The 15,661-nt window shown below is 42.9% G+C and overlaps 1 protein-coding gene across 1 annotated transcript in view; it reads left to right on the forward strand.

The window, feature by feature from the left end:
* The first annotated feature begins 12,249 nt into the window (after positions 1 to 12,249).
* Positions 12,250 to 15,661, forward strand: part of FHL2 (four and a half LIM domains 2) — a 53,588-nt gene continuing 50,176 nt past the window's right edge. Inside the window, exon 1 of the mRNA XM_039714521.1 lies at positions 12,250 to 12,268. The gene's annotated coding sequence lies outside the window, so the exon portion shown is untranslated. The remainder of the gene's footprint in view (positions 12,269 to 15,661) is intronic.

Below are 15,661 nucleotides of genomic sequence, written 5' to 3' on the forward strand. Positions count from 1 at the left end.
AAAATTCAAAAGAGAGGGAAAGCATCCTGTTGGGCAGACTGTTGCAGATGTCCTTCTGTCCAGTCACACTGTGTGTGTGTATCACCCAACAACCATTGAAGATAATTTCCATATACACTGTTAGAAGGGTGGTGCTCTCAAATAGAGCTCTACTTTTTTATTTTTTCCCCCCACAGGAGTCATGCAAATAAGCAGTTCACTAGAGAAACAAAACCCTAAAGGGATGTAGGGTTGAGGTTATCTCATTAGACATCAGAAAATTGACACCAAACAAAGGAGAAGTTTTGGGCTGAATATTGTTTGATAATGCTGAATCCAACACGAATTCATCAACAACTATTTTTCAACTTTTTATTTGCACAGAACATTAGGACCCTGCTCTTGTATTTAATTGCTAAAAAGTCTCTGCTTCTAGTTGTGTCTCTGTACATGTTGCACCTAAACTGGAAATTTTTAAAATTTGTCATCTTATAGACAGCAATCTCAACACATCCCTATTTTAGTTTTTCTGTATTTTAAATTCTCATTGTGGCCTGAAAGGTATTAAGAATTTTTTCAAACAAATGTAAGGATTTGCTATTTGTCAGCTAGAAATCTGCTACCTCAGCTTCAAGAAGGAAATATTTTGGTTTCTCTGAAGTTCTGGTCTCTGTCAGGGCTCTGAGGCACTGTGGCAATACAGAAACATAATTAATGCATTGAGTGCCAAATTACAGAGGTGAAAAAATAGTTTGTACCAGCTGAGAGAAAACAAATGCTTCTTTCTCACTTTGCAAGGAAAATCTGATTATGTGAAAAAAAATAACAGAAACAACTGTGGGGGGTTTTTTATTTAATTTTTAAAATTTTTATTTATTTAATTTTTTTTTATTTAAAAATCTTTCCACCAAGAATCAAGGTATTTTAGAAATGTCTCTGCAGTGACTGTTAGATCTGTTTATTAGTTCTGTCACATCCACATCCTTTCCACACACACAGCAGGCTTGCTGGGCAAGTGATGCCTGTGACCTTGCAACTCTGCTGCTACAGAGTCGTGTTCCCTGGGGAAGCAGGGGAACACGGTAGGAATCAAGCTGATGCAGGGGAACCACTGAACCACAGCTTTCATGAGGTCCTAGGGTCAAGGTTTCAATTAATTAAATTTATTTTCTCAATAAATTAAATATTTGTCTTGGAAAGCAAACACTTATTTGGGAAAATAAATGTTGCATTGGTTTCCACCAAAAAAGTTTTGAAGGAAGATTCCAGACTAATAGCTGTGATTTAGGAATGGTACTCCCCATTTTAGTGTTCCCGCTGAGACTCTCCAAACCACACTGCTACTTGCTTGGTGCCCGCCTCCTTGTCCCTCTCCCTCTTCCCCTGAGGTGGGCTGGAGAGGAAAATTGGAAGCACAGAAAATAAAGATCATGGGTTAAGATAAGAACTTTTTTTTACTGGAAACAGCAATAAATAAGGAAGCAAACAGTAAGAGCAGCAATACTGATGAGAGAGGGTGAAAGAAAACAGACATTATTGCTCACCACAGTAGACAATACCCAACTGCCTCCTCCTGCACAAAATCACCATTGCCCCTCTGGCTCAGAGCCAGTGTTACCCCGCTGCTCCTTCTGCCATGCTGGCTTCACCAGAAGGAAGCTCTTCTCCCTGGAAGAGAAATTCTCTTCTCCCCACGCCTGGCAATGATGAGGTGGCATAGAACAACCTCCAGCTACTGGCCATGGCCCATCCCAGCTACTGCAAAAACGAACCTGTCCTGATGGAGTCAGGAGACTAATTAAACAAAAAGAAGAGTATTGGTATCTATAAAAGTAGAGTTTGTGGTGAAACAAGAGTCTACACAGCCACAAGATCTAAAATTGAGACAATTACTGCATGCTTCTCCCAGGTCTTAGTTGTGGTAGAGGATTACTCTATGATACTTTAAGCAGAAATACCTAGAAAGAGCAAAAGGCCACAATATGTTGCACGTGATGACCATTTATAATTTTGTTCAATTATTTGATCTTTTACAACCAACCTCACATTCTGAAACCAGAGGGCTGAGTAAGAATCCCAGATTTCATTTTTTAAAAAGACACCTTCAAGACATGTGATAGATACAGCAAACCTGTAAGGTTAACACCTACTCTTTCCCATCCCACACATATGTAACCTCTCCTTAACACCACAAGCTCAAGTATCAGGAGGCCATTAACACAAGCCAGAGGCACTGCTTTTAATCTCATGTTTGTTGAAATCTGCCTCATTGTTTGTCTTTTTCTTAACACTTGGCACCGGCAATGATTAACACTGCCAATATTTCCTTGCCAGAAAAGAAGGGGTTTTTTTCTGTTTTTTTTTCCAGTGAAGCTGGAAATACCTCCCAGTCTGAGGCTGCCTTTCCTCCCTTGTCTATGGAGAGAGCAGCTAAGGAGGACAGAAATCTCATGCCCCTTTTAAGAGAGGTGTTTTCAAGGGGGAAGAAAGGAAAAGTGGCAGTTTATAAATTTTTGGAAAAGAAGGGGTTTTTTTCTGTTTTTTTTTTTCCAGTGAAGCTGGAAATTACTCCCAATCTGAGGCTGCCTTTCCTCCCTTGTCTTTGGAGAGAGCAGCTAAGGAGGACAGACCTATGGGTCTAGGGCAGTGGAAAAAGAATCTCTTCTCTTTTTCACTGCTGCAGGATTACTCAGAAGTTGCTGATAGCATCTCTCTGCCCTCCTCAGACACTGTACCACCAAGGATTACCCCAAGAAATACTGCTTGGCAAAAAGCTGTGGTCAGTTTCTTGGTTGACCTTCAGTCTAATCTAGGTTGGTTCAGAAAGTGAGAGCTACCAGGACAGGTCCAGTTGTGTTTTCTCAACAGTCTATACCTGTGGAGTAAGACCTCACTTACACTGATGGAGAGACCTGGATTAAGCTTAGCTTTGCGTGGGGAACATCTCTACCTGCTTCTTCTCAATTTTTGCTCTTCTTGTGATTTGGGGTGACCAGGAGAGGCATTTTTAGCTTGTCATTTGCAGCTGGATGTTTGCCAGCTCCTTTTCGTCTCCTGAACACCAGAGAAGCACCCAATCAGATTTGATAATCTGGCCTACAATTTTTGGTTATTATACCAGGGATAGAAGAGCACCCTCTTCACTTGTCAGCAGCTAATAGGTCACAACTTGTCTGATGTACCAAACATGAAAACAATTTGCCAATAGCAGGGACCTAGACCCTAAAAGGAGAGAACACACACTTGGCTGGCAGCCACCTCACCACGCCAACAAAGGAGAGATATTGGGTATTGGTAGCTGCTTTTAAGTTGTCCCAAGCATGAGCTTCTTTCTGATTTTTAGGCTGTCTGCTAGGACTTTCTTGTGTATTGCTAACAACTGCTCAGCTAGGCAATACTTTTTAAGAGCTGCTATCATTCACCCACACTGCCCTGTCTGAAAAACAGACATGAGCTTTTGGTAGCTCACTCCTTATCTCACTGCATCAGTGGGATCCTGCCACCAAAGACAAAGGGTGAATGATGAAAGCCAAGTCATTCTGTTGCCAATTGTCAGGCTTCAACAGTCTTAAATATGCTGAAAGGGCCTAGATTTATTCAATTTCAAATTATTGTAGTGCCACATGCATCTTATGTGAATACAGAGACAAAAATTCCTATGTGCCCCTAATTGTATATTCTATTAGTATATTCTAATTGCATCATCTTCCTTCCCTTGTATTCAGCAGCTACAAAACTTGGAAAGAAATGCCAGTAGTAGATGAAGAGGATGTGAAAGCTGTAAAGAGATGTGGAGGAGGAGAGAGAAGGCTTAGGATGGACCAAAGGTCACTGCAACCCTTTCCTTGCTCACTGTCAAACCCTCCCCACTCTCCAACCTCATGTCTCTGCAGCCTTTCCCTTGGATTCCCCTGCCACTTTTCAAGAATCTTCCTCTACTAGGATGATGCTTAAGATGAGAAGGTAGCTTGTAAGGCACTGAAATGAGCCCTCAGCTGTGATTCACACTGGGAAAAGTCCTTGGGCCTCATTCTACAGAGAACTTTGGCAGAGGAACAGGGGTGGGGCTTGGTTGCCTGAAGTTCATGGAGTTATAACAGGCACACTTTTTATCCTTATTAAGACAATGGGCTGAGTGTGGCTAGTGTTAGTATTGTATTTGTGTGAAGATTCATCAGCCCTGATGTAAGCTGAAGGTTAGGGAGTTCATTGCACTGCCCACCTTGGCTCATGCCCTGTGGTACCCTGGGGTCCTTCATGCAGCCACAACAGCACAGGCCACCTCCAGCTCCTGCATCCTCCCTCCTGCCCATGCAGTGTCTCAGAGACCCCAGGGTATACTCAGTAGCTTGAAACAGCTCCCTGTGAGCAACTGACTGGAGCCCTCAAGGGCTAAGAATAACAGAATTTCTTCTTCTAGGAATAAATAGGCTGCTCCAGAGGACAAACAACCTAAGAGAGGTTGGATGAATTACTCTCTGGAGGTTCATGTTCTACTTTAGTCATGCTCACAGACTTAAGACTTACAAATTTCTTGTATTGTATACAAAGTCAGACAAACCCCAATTATGCTGTAGCAGTTGCAGTAATTTTTTAGAACTTTCTTTTAGGATCAAGTCACAGAGCAAATCTATTTACAAACCTCCATTTATCCTCTTTTTCCATTCACACATTACCTTTCTATTTTTGTGCTTATCTCTCACATTACCTTTTCAACGACTGCCAAAATGACAGCTACTGCTGTGCCACGGCTCCTTCCTGGCACCCCACGTTTAGCCCCCAGGTGTGTTTTCCAGGAGGTGAAGGGAGAGCAGGCGTTGGTGTGCAGGCAGACATATGCTTCATAGCAATGCTGAGATGCTGAGAAGCAGTAGCTGCAATGTTGATCATATCAAGGCAGCGTTACCAGGAGACACCTCCCAGCATGGCAAGCACACGTCGTTGGAGGCTTTTTGCCCTCTGGAAGGTAGTGGGTATAACATTTTTCTGCTCTCTCTCGCTCAGACTTGAAGGATGAGCAGCTTAACAAGGTCACATTTGTTAGAGGCATGTGTATTTCCATCTGCTCAGGCGGATAGCAAAGTGCCTGGCACAAAGCAAGGAGACACTCTAAAAAGGAATTGTTTCAGAGGGGAGTGTCTAGGCAGAGCTAGGAAACAGTGGTGGGTAGATACCATGCGTTGAGACAGGCACAGATACATTAGATCAAAAGTTCACATACTTATCAAGCAAAATAATAAATGCTACTTCTTTTTAAAAAAATTCTTGCAGCTGAATTCCTTTCCAGGGCACCACTAGCAAAGTGGCAGAGGATGCATAAGCCTTAGCAGTAACGAACCCGCAAAACTGAAAGTTCCCTCCTTCACTTCTAAGGCAGAACCTGCCTGCAAAACGGTTCATGGCTACTGCTGAGACTTTGCTAGGCTTGAGCAAGCGCTGCTTCATCTGGTGAGCCTTAGCAGGAGATCCACAAAGATATAAAGCTAGTTTAGGTGGCAGCTTACATTTTTTCATGGTGGATGCATATAGAAAAATGTCTAAGGTGAGAGGCTGAGAAAAACCTCTGAACACAATTTTTGCTAAGCCCCTTTGAGATGAAAGCTATAGCTTCACTTCTTTCACACCCAGGACTCAAGGACATTTAGAGATGTTTCAAAATCTAGTATGTTACACAATACAGTATCTTGACTCTGCCAAGATAATAGAAACGAAGATGTCCTTTAGGTTCGATGTTATAAATATTTTGTTTCTGTTTGCTAAACATATTAAACAACTGACTGTATGTGCTGAAATAAGGCATGGGGATTGCAAAGAAATAAAGAAGAGACCAGTGTCTAAAGAATAAAATTATTGTTTACATTTTTCTCTTCAGACTTCTGGGAACATTTAGTAATTAGTAGGGAAAGGACATGAGAGTAGAGAATAAGGAAGACACAGAAGAATTTTTCTTTTGAGGCATCACTAGGATGTTTTTTATTATGACATACATCACCAATTAAAGCATATCTTATTGTATCCTCTTTAAGGTTTGTTCAAGTTTAAGGCAATGGCATTATCCTCTGTTGATTCCTGAAAAATGTAGCCCTTATTTGAATACAAACCATAAATTTTAACCAGCAACTATTTTCTTTCCATAGAAAGCTTTCTGCAAATTTAGAAATTTGGAATTTTCCAAGGATTTCTGTATCAATACAGACTAAATTTACACTATCTGAGACCACTGTCTAAATAGCAGACAACAGGAGATAATTTCTGCCTTTTGGGCCAAGGTCTGTCTCCTCCCTATGTGACTTTGATATTGATATCTCAGTGAAGAAAACAACAGCACTAAAAGAGATGCTTGGTTTTTAGACTTTAGAGTAATGGCCTGTGTTACCAGAAGGGAGACAGAGCCCACTGACATAGCAGCAGAAAGCCAGGCCCTTGGCTAAATTCTGAGTAGGAATACACCTCTGTGGCTGGATACAAGCAGATGGATCATCTGGAGATGGTTCACCTGCAAAAACACCCCAGCCACCCTCTAGCTCCTGGGATGGTTGAACAGAGGCACACTGAATGAGGGCTGAGGGAGATATAGGTAGCTGAGCAAGTCCATGTGATGCTAGCACTGCCACCCACATATCCTGGCTGAGCCTCTGCTTCCATGGGCACACCAGTGTTTGGGGCCTGCATGGATCAGAGGATGTGAGGATCACAGCAGCAAGCAGCTGGCTGGAAGGTTTTTATGGGGGTGTGCACGTGTCCAGCCTGTTCCCAACAGGTTCCCACAGCCTAGGGACTGCTAGGAGCCATCATATGTGCAGCAGAAGGGGTGAGAAGCAGCGACTATGGGGGCAGCCCCATATCAGCCAAAATGTTCATTTGGCTTCAGAGCCAAGAAGATAGGCCAGCACCAACTTGAATAACACACTGTATCATCTTATCAAGGGTTTTCCTAGAAATCCTTCTCAGGCTCCCAGACAGATTTAGTTGCTGTCATTGGTGTAGACTGACAGTAGGCAGGTTGCTAAAAATTGAACATTACATAAAGTTTCAGCCATTCCAAAAACAGGATGACATTTCTAAAATTAAGGGTAAATACTGTGTGAAACGTAGCCAAAGAATTTAAGAGCTATTTAACTTGCTTTTGGCAGGTGCTAGGGTATGGATATACAGTGAGGGCAAAGCCTTAATCGTTCTTAAAGACAATGTTTATCTTTTACATAGTTTAATTAATGGCTAATGACAGACACATGATGATGGATAACCACTACCTGCCTTAATCTAAGTCAGGCTTCACATGGCTCCTGCTGGTGTATTTGGCTCACTTGAAGAGGGCTATCAACAGCAATTCATCACCTCTGAAGTGGGGCTGATAGGCAGCAGAGAGTGTTCTCAGAAACTCAGCTCCGGGGGAGGGATGGCAAAAGTTGTCTCTGCAGGAGAAGCCCCTAGCTCTGCAGCAGTAGTCAGGAGGCATTTCAGGGGCCAAAGTCTCTGCTCTCCTGCTGAGGAGGCTGCTGTAAGATACAGGGCTACAGCACAGCTGAACCTGTCTCCAGGACCACTTTAGTCTCCTGCTCTTCTGAATGGGATTGCAAGCACTTTGGGAGAACCTTCACTGTTCTGGACTCATCTTTTGTTTCACGTTTAGCAACCACAGGTCTTGACTTTTTGACCCTTTGTAGAGCTTCTAAAGACTTGACCACAAGAATAAGTGACAGCCAGATGTTCAGAGACCATCATGGCAAGCAGAATAATAGTCTGGATCCAAAATGGTGCACTTCCCTAAACTGAACTTGTCAGGATGTGAAAGGGGATAGCAATCCACTGATGCCAGAAGTCCTGAAAGGCACAAAGCTGCTTCACAGCTTAATGCAGTCCTCTTCATTGTTGGTGCATGAAAGCATGAGATATTGAAGGAATAAATAAGGAGTACTGGAATTCATTAGTTAGCTAACATGGAAATTTTTAAAGTGATAACCAATGTTTATTTATAGAGGTAGAGGCATCTCTCAATAATCAGGTCATAACACTGTAATAACCCCGTGTTTGCATTTGTTTAAAAAATGTCTCCTGTTATATGCCTCTGTTAAAATGATGAGGGAAAGAGGAAAGACTGTATTTTTTTCTTTGGTATTTATTGTCACAGTCTTCATGGGGAGCATTTTTTTGCATGCGAATTGTTGTCTTTGTATAATTTTGTTATTAACACTGTTACTGTTTATTTTCTTATCTCATTGCTGTTTCCAATAAATTGTGCTTACCTCAAGCTGTTGTCTTCAACTTTTGTGCCTCCAATTCTCAATTTCATCCCACCACAGTGGGAAGCAGGAGGGGAAGTGGGACCAAGAGAGAGCAGTTGTTTGAGAGAGTCTTGGTGGGGGTACTGATTTGGAGAGTACCATTCCTAAACCATGGCACTGGACAAGGACTTTCCCAAACTGTGCTCAAAATAGTACTATACCCCATGCACAAACTGGCCCAAATACTTTATTTCCCTTAATCATGAGACTGAGCTCTTCTTGTTACTTGAGTCTCTCAGGCAGACTTCATGCCCTCTTGTCAAGAGAAAAAACACAAAGTAAAGATCATTTTATGACCCAAATATAGCAGAAGGCTTCTGTTGAGCTGTCCTGTTTATTTGAGTGATTTCTTCACCTTCCCACACCAAATAATGCTGTTCTATAGTGTAAGTTGTGGGCTCTCTGTGGTGTTAGACAAGATCTTTTTGTGGAAAAACCCACAGATATGCACCATGCTCTCTGGCCACCTCTGTTAACTCCTGTACTGGTTTTTCTCACAATCTCTTGGAAATAGATGGTTGGAAACACAGAGACTTAGCCTGAAACCTTCTGACCACGACAGGTTCCAGTGGAGGAGGAAGCTTTCTGTGATAACACAGATTTTCTTTCTGTGGTGACTCCAGCTAGAAGACCCTCTGCTAACCTTCCCACTTTCCCTCGTAGTTTCCAATGACATGTTCCCACTTTACTTGTGCTGCTACATTTTTTGGGGTGAAGCACATACTGAACCAAGCAGGGGAACAAGCTGGGTTATATTATGATTTTTAAAAGAGTATTTTGAGGTGGCTCAGTTGTCTCAGTGCAGACCCAGGCAGAGCTGTACTCACTCACTCAGCTGAGCCAGCTCTGTCCTGTGTTGTGGTAGCAGAGGTGGGCATCTGGGGGATGTGCAGGAGAGTTTTGGAGGGATGGAGTGGGTTTTGCTGACAGTGGTGTAGCCATGGGGAGAGTTATCCATGGAAACATGCATCACACACTGAAAAGACCAGCTAGATTTGCCATCTATGAATGTCATTCTGTGAAGGGAAATTAATCTGTCAGTGAGCACAGAAATGGCTTTAGGACACTGGAAAAAGGCAAATTAATTGCTTCGGGAAAAATTTCTAAAAGCTTTCCCCTCTTTTTAAAATCAAGATACACCAAATAGGAAGTGTGGCATTTGGCAATATGGTTTAGGGGTGATTATAGTGATGTGAGGTTGATGGTTGGACTGGCTGATCTTGGAGATCCCTTCCAGCCTTAATGAGTCTGTGGTACTGTCTAAGCTCCAATGAGTAAGATCTATAAGCTTTCAGGCAGCACTCTCCAGCAGTACATCTTCATGCAAAGGAAAGGTGTGACGTTTGCCTGAGCCTGCACACCTGGGTTGGCTTAACCCAGACATCTTTTGACACATTGGCCAGGGAGATTGTGATGTAGAGTACAGCTTCATCTGGAGCACACCCCTGGAGAAGTTAGCATTGGTAGTCCATCTAACCTTCAGGCTTGTCTCCACACATGAGGCTGAGCGGACAAATGACAAAATCAGAGCTTTGCTGCTTTATTTTAGTGACAATTTAACCCATCCCTTTTTCTTTATCTGATAGTCATGGAAAGTGACTGATCCCTCAGGATATGGTGGTCACTGGGAGAGCTCAGGGCTGCATTCTAGCTACAGAAAGCAGGGAAACTGAGGCAGCTAGAGTATGACAGATTTCTGTAGCCTAGGTTACAGCTACCACCTTAAGAAGCAGTATCTGTGGGCCCAAAATAAGACAGCTGTAGCCTGACAGGTTAGACACGGGACACAGGTAACTTCCTGCTAGTTCTTTCATTTGTCTGTGTGGGTGAAGTTGCTCTATCATAATTTGCAAGTGTCATATGTGACCTGCTATACGTCTCAGGTCTTCTACACTCTGGCTCCCCATCATGTGCCTGTAGCTATTAACTTCAGTTCTAGTTCTAAAGTGCTGAAGAGCTGTAACAGGCATTTCTGTGACATATACAAGTGTCTGAGAACCTGGGCCCCAAAGTTGTTTATTTTTAGGACAGACATACTTGGGTCCTGCTTCTGAAGCAGGCACTCCTCCATCATGGTTGTGGCCATTGCAACCCATCCTCAACTCACACAGTTTAGGTTTTCTGCTCTCCTGCACCATCCCTTAATAGAAGACTTAAGGTGATGGAGCAAGAATCATCTTCTCCAGTAGAGGAGAACTGCAAACAGAGGGCTGTTTATCATACAGGAGAAGGAATTGTGAGGGCAGACTCGCCATCAGCAGACCCAGCAGGAATGCCCCAGACATAATATGTGTCCCCTGCTGGCACATTGTCATGCCTTGCAGGGTTACAGAAGAGAGCCATGCAGGTGGCTCCTGCTGCAAGAGCCAGACCTATCACCTTGCTGTGTGGCTATAAAATGGTTCTCAACAGCTCTGAGAAGTTAGTCATTGCAGGGCTGCTGACTGGTGAAGAATGCAGACTTTTTTCCAGGGTATGAAGTCTTGCACAGTATTAACCATTCAGATAATGTAAAATCATATTTTAAAATCATCAAAGCATATAGATAGAAGTGGTTTAATTTATTTCAGAATAAAATGTACTAAAGGGTGACAAGAATCCCCAATAAAACACTAAAACCTCTAGCAGAGGCCTGAGGGTTGTTAAATCATGCTCACAGGTGAGGGGGTGCTAGAGCTCCTGCTGGGGTCATACCTTCACTGTGGAGAGCCACCTGCCTCTGGTCTGAAAGCAAAAGAGCTGTGACCAAATGTGAACAACTTAGTGGCTCCCTCCCAGATTCATCTTTCAGAAGACCCTAAACTTTTACTTGAGAGTCCTTAGGCTGAGTGTCAATAACTCAAGGACAACAGGTGTCTGAGTTTTGCTGGGCAGTGGCTTCCAAATTATGAAACTGGTCCCTAAAGTCTTAGCATGTGCCTAAGACCCTAGGCCAGAGAAGGATTGAAATGTGTGTGAGTGCCCATTGGCTGAAACATGCCACAAGCCTGCACAGTTCTCAGGTCTGAGAACAGGTTTTTGTCTCTTCCTGGGACTGTCGATCATGGGCTCAAAATCCAAGGGAGGGAGCTGATCCCAGAGGGGCAGTGGGATGGTCAAGGATCCAGGTACTAAAAATATAGTGGCTTCCTTGACCTGAAGACAGAAAATATTTCCTCCCACTCACTTGGTACTGCTTCGGTGCTGGGTGAGCCTTATGTGGGGAAAGAGGCCACCACTGTCTGCAGGGACAGCAGGGACAGCAGGGACAGCAGGGACGAGGATGCAGAAGGAGTCAGAGAGCCATGGCTGCCAGTCTGGTAAGTGTATGGCATTGCTTTTCCATTAAATCCCTATTAACTCAGTTTTAAAGGATAAGCCCAGGCAAGTGTGTGTTGTAGGGATTCCTCGAGGCAGCTCAGGTAAGCTGTATGCTTTATAAATTCTGATTTTAGTATCTTTTTTTTTTTTAAGATTCTCCTAACTTAGCAAATAAGTCATATTTGTAAACACAAGTGAGATTGCAATTTGTTCAGACTAGATAATGCTTGGAAATTCAGGTTTTGATTATTATTTTTCCTCTGTACTTCAATTAAATGTGGGCTATTAATGGCAACACAGAAGTTCTTGTGTAATGCAGTTTAAGTTGGTTGCTTTAAGCCACTGAAACATAGAGGATCACATTCACCTTTTTACAAAGGCACTAAAGTGATAGGAAATAATATTTAAATCCCTTTTCAGGCCTAAACATTTTCGTTAAAATTATTATAGTATGTGTCTAAGCCAAACTAATCTTGCAAAAATTGGTTTCGTGTATTTAGTACTGAGTATTTACATGGTAGCAGATAAAATGAATGCATCATTTTGCTAGCTATTAAAAATACTTAATAATTCCAGTTGGAGCACTCAGCTGTAAGAGCTGTTTTCCATTTCAGTGAAACTTTATGCTGTGGAGAGGAAAGAAATGATTTCTCCACATGGATGAGCATCAGGTTTCTTTGAGCATGGAAGCAGCCTTGTAAAGGGTAGGTGTTTATGCTTGCTTGTTTCCACCGGGAGTGTTCTGTGACATGCAAATGACCTGCCAGCCGCTAGCAGGCTTTAAGCAGATCTCCTTTAAAACCTCCTGCTGCAATCCCATGTCAGCTCAGAGCAGCATGTGCATGGATTAGCTTTGCTTTAGCAGGCAGAGTTGTAGTTTCCTTAGTGCTGTGCTGCCACAGCTGGCTGAAAAGCACTGAGTGGCAAAAGGGGAAAACTGTAAGTCCTTTGTGGATCACAGGCTCTCTTGCCCTTTTTCCTCTCTGAATCCAGCTCCACCAGGGATGATTTCCACTTGAAGGCTGACTTGGAGCAACACTTTCTAAAGCAGTCTTTATAGTTTATATCTGGGAGGCTTCGTCTTGTATTCTTTAGCAGTGCTCACTGTCTAAAATAGTGAGGATGTTTAAAAAGTGAGGATGTCCCTGCACTTTTGGGTAAGCTGAATGGTGCTTTGGGCTCCATTGGCCTAAAGTGATTCACTCAGCCAAAAAAACAGACATATTTTTGAAAAAAAAATATTTCAGCCTAGCAGGAGAGGTAGTTTGTGGGTAAGAATGAGCAGCCAAGACCAGGACAAGACAGTATTTATCTAAGTCATCTGATAATAGTTAGCTAAAAGATGCCTGGCAGATGACATGCTAAAACTGACCAGAGTATAATCTGGAGTGAAGAGAGAGGGAAGAGAGAAAAGCTAAAAGGAAAAGCAGGAGGGAGAAGACTTCTACCCATCTGGAGTTTCAGCCAGGATGGCTGAGACACTCATTTTTGGGCAGCTATACATGCTCCTGTGTTCCTGCTTTATGGAGTCTCTGAGGTATAACATGATGTACCTGGGGAGCACAGGGAGCCACTCCAGTCACACCTGCAAAACAAACAGCAGTCCTGTTATGTCACGAGTAATCTATGCAAAAATGACTGAGTGGATGTTTTGAGGGGCAGCTAATGTTGCAGTGCATTTCTGAAAGGAAATCTAGCCATGACAGCATTGCATAGTTGAACCCCAGGCTTCCATAAATAATTAGGAAAGCAAATCTTTGCCTTTTATCTTTGTCACAGTGACTGGAATGCACCTCACTACCTTCAGTGATTACAATTCATGCAGCACTAAAACCACAAGGTATGCTTTTTACATGCCTGATGTACACCCCTCCACCCACTAGCATTGCTCATAAATATCCTTTTTTTTTCCCCCAAAGATGCCAGGACCCACTGGCAAAACCTGGAGACTCACCAAGTATTTGCTTGAAAGAGCAATCTATTGTTAAAAAGTGGAGCTCTTCACAAAAGACACATCTGACATTTCCAAGGAGTGACTGGTGAACCAAAGTATTTGGAAAGTGTCTGTTGTGAGCATGATGGAAGAAGGGGTTCAGAATAATATTTTGTAGGTGGGAAGAAGTTTCAGCAGGGACCTTACTCCACTCAAAAGGGAGATGCTGATAGAAGCCAATCTAAACCAAGTGCTATATTTATTACCATTGTTAGCAGGTTTTATAATAATAACAATAATCATAACAATAATAATAGCAATAATTAATCAATGTGGGATGGGCTGCCTGCAGCAGGGAAGTGAAGATGTAAGGTGATTGAGGATGAGTCCTAGACCACTCTCATTGTCTTGTGGTGTGTGTGTGTATGTGAAACTTTCAAAATAACTGGTACCAAGAAGAGGAATTTTGACAATTGCTGCCAGCTTTCATGGAAAAAATAAATCTTTCTTATCTTTGCATGTGTACACCTATGGTGCCACCACTAGTTGTTCTCTCTGAGTACCTACAACACAGCTGGCCAGATGTTCTTCACCCCTTTGGCCTTTACCACAACACAGGGGTTGAGAGGAAAACCTTGCAAGAGTTTTATTCCAAATCAGCCTGGAACACTGTGGAAATGCACATAGCCAGGTGTTCATGCTGTCTAACCTGACCTGCCCAGGGCACCTGTCCATGCCCCTACTTGAGCTGCCTCTGGCTCACCTTCTGCAGGCCTCCACTGACTGCAGAAGGACCCATGAAGTTTTATTTATGGACTGAGCTAAAGGTCTGAGTCAGGCATGAGCAGAAAAGGCTGACATGGTTCAGAAAGGCTGTTGAATAAGAACAAGACAACATTTGGTCAGGACATGTGTCAGAAATTGTATGTCTGCAGCTGATCTTGCCCGGGGGCAGAAGATCCAGCTTTGTTTTTCTGTGAATCTGTGGTGTTCAGTGAGTCCTATGGTCAGGAGGAGGAAAGCTGGAGGAAATCACACAAAACCTGAATTTCTCAGGGAGTTGTAACAGCTTAGGAAAAAAAAGATAGCTTTGGGAAAAAGTGAAGAGTAGCAGAAATTTAAATTTTGAAACTTGCCTGAGGCACCACTTCTGGAAAAACCAAGCTGATAGAGCAAGTAGTGGTTTGATGTGGGGTTACCCTTACATCATTGTGATGTTCATTTTCACTAGAAGATGATGCCAAGTGAGGAGGGGAGTGTGCATGTGTTTGCTACAAAATTCAATGCCTTTATGAGAGACCCTCATGCAAGGCTTTGGCAAACCTTGTCCTTGTGCCTGGCACAAACTGTGCTGAACAGAGCTTATGAAGTCACAGGTAAGTTTTTTGTTGTGCCTGGCACAAACTGTGCTGAACAGAGCTTACGAAGTCACAGGTGAGTTTTTTTTCATTCATCTCAGCTATTTGCAAGCAGAGTTGGTCTCACACACAGCAATTTGGATGAATTAGAGGGTTTAAAATGTTTCCCATCACCTTATCCTCTGCTGCTCTGTCTCTCTGTCTGTGGAACTACTTTTATGGCCAGATCCTAATCTGTTCTCTTTAAAAACCTTGGTGCAAAGGGTCAGATTGTCGGGCACTCAGGTCTGCAGAAGTTTATCTGCTTGTGGCATCAGTCAGTGTCTCATCTCTTAGGTTGCCATTGAAATTGTGCTATCTAAGGGTGTTTGCTGATTGGAGAATGTAAATTAAAGGCTGGCTGTTTAAGACATAAATGGCTTTGGCCATATGGACAGTTTGATGATTATTCAGGGATCGTGCACAATTTTTCAGCCTGACCAGAAGCAGGGAGTTATTATTCAGAGACAGTGCTACCAGGTAAAGCATCTCATATGGAGACAAAATCACAGAAACAGGGCTTTGTGTGAAATTATGCAGTCCAGGACCAGGAGCAGGACCACTCCTGTGATGTTCATCTCCACTGCCAATAGCAATTTCACTGCTAGAAGGGAGCCAGTCCCGTCCTCCTTTCTGAGAAGAGATTCATCTACTGTATCAGAGACATGTGCTCATGCACTGGAGAAACAGGGAAAGGGAAAAAACTGTATACGGAGCTCTGATGTTTGTCACCTGTAGAATGTGTGTATTTTCACCTGGAGTATAAG

Source organism: Passer montanus, unplaced genomic scaffold (genome assembly GCF_014805655.1).
Source record: "Passer montanus isolate IOZ18808 unplaced genomic scaffold, ASM1480565v1 scaffold3, whole genome shotgun sequence".
In the NCBI taxonomy this organism is placed as follows: domain Eukaryota; kingdom Metazoa; phylum Chordata; class Aves; order Passeriformes; family Passeridae; genus Passer; species Passer montanus.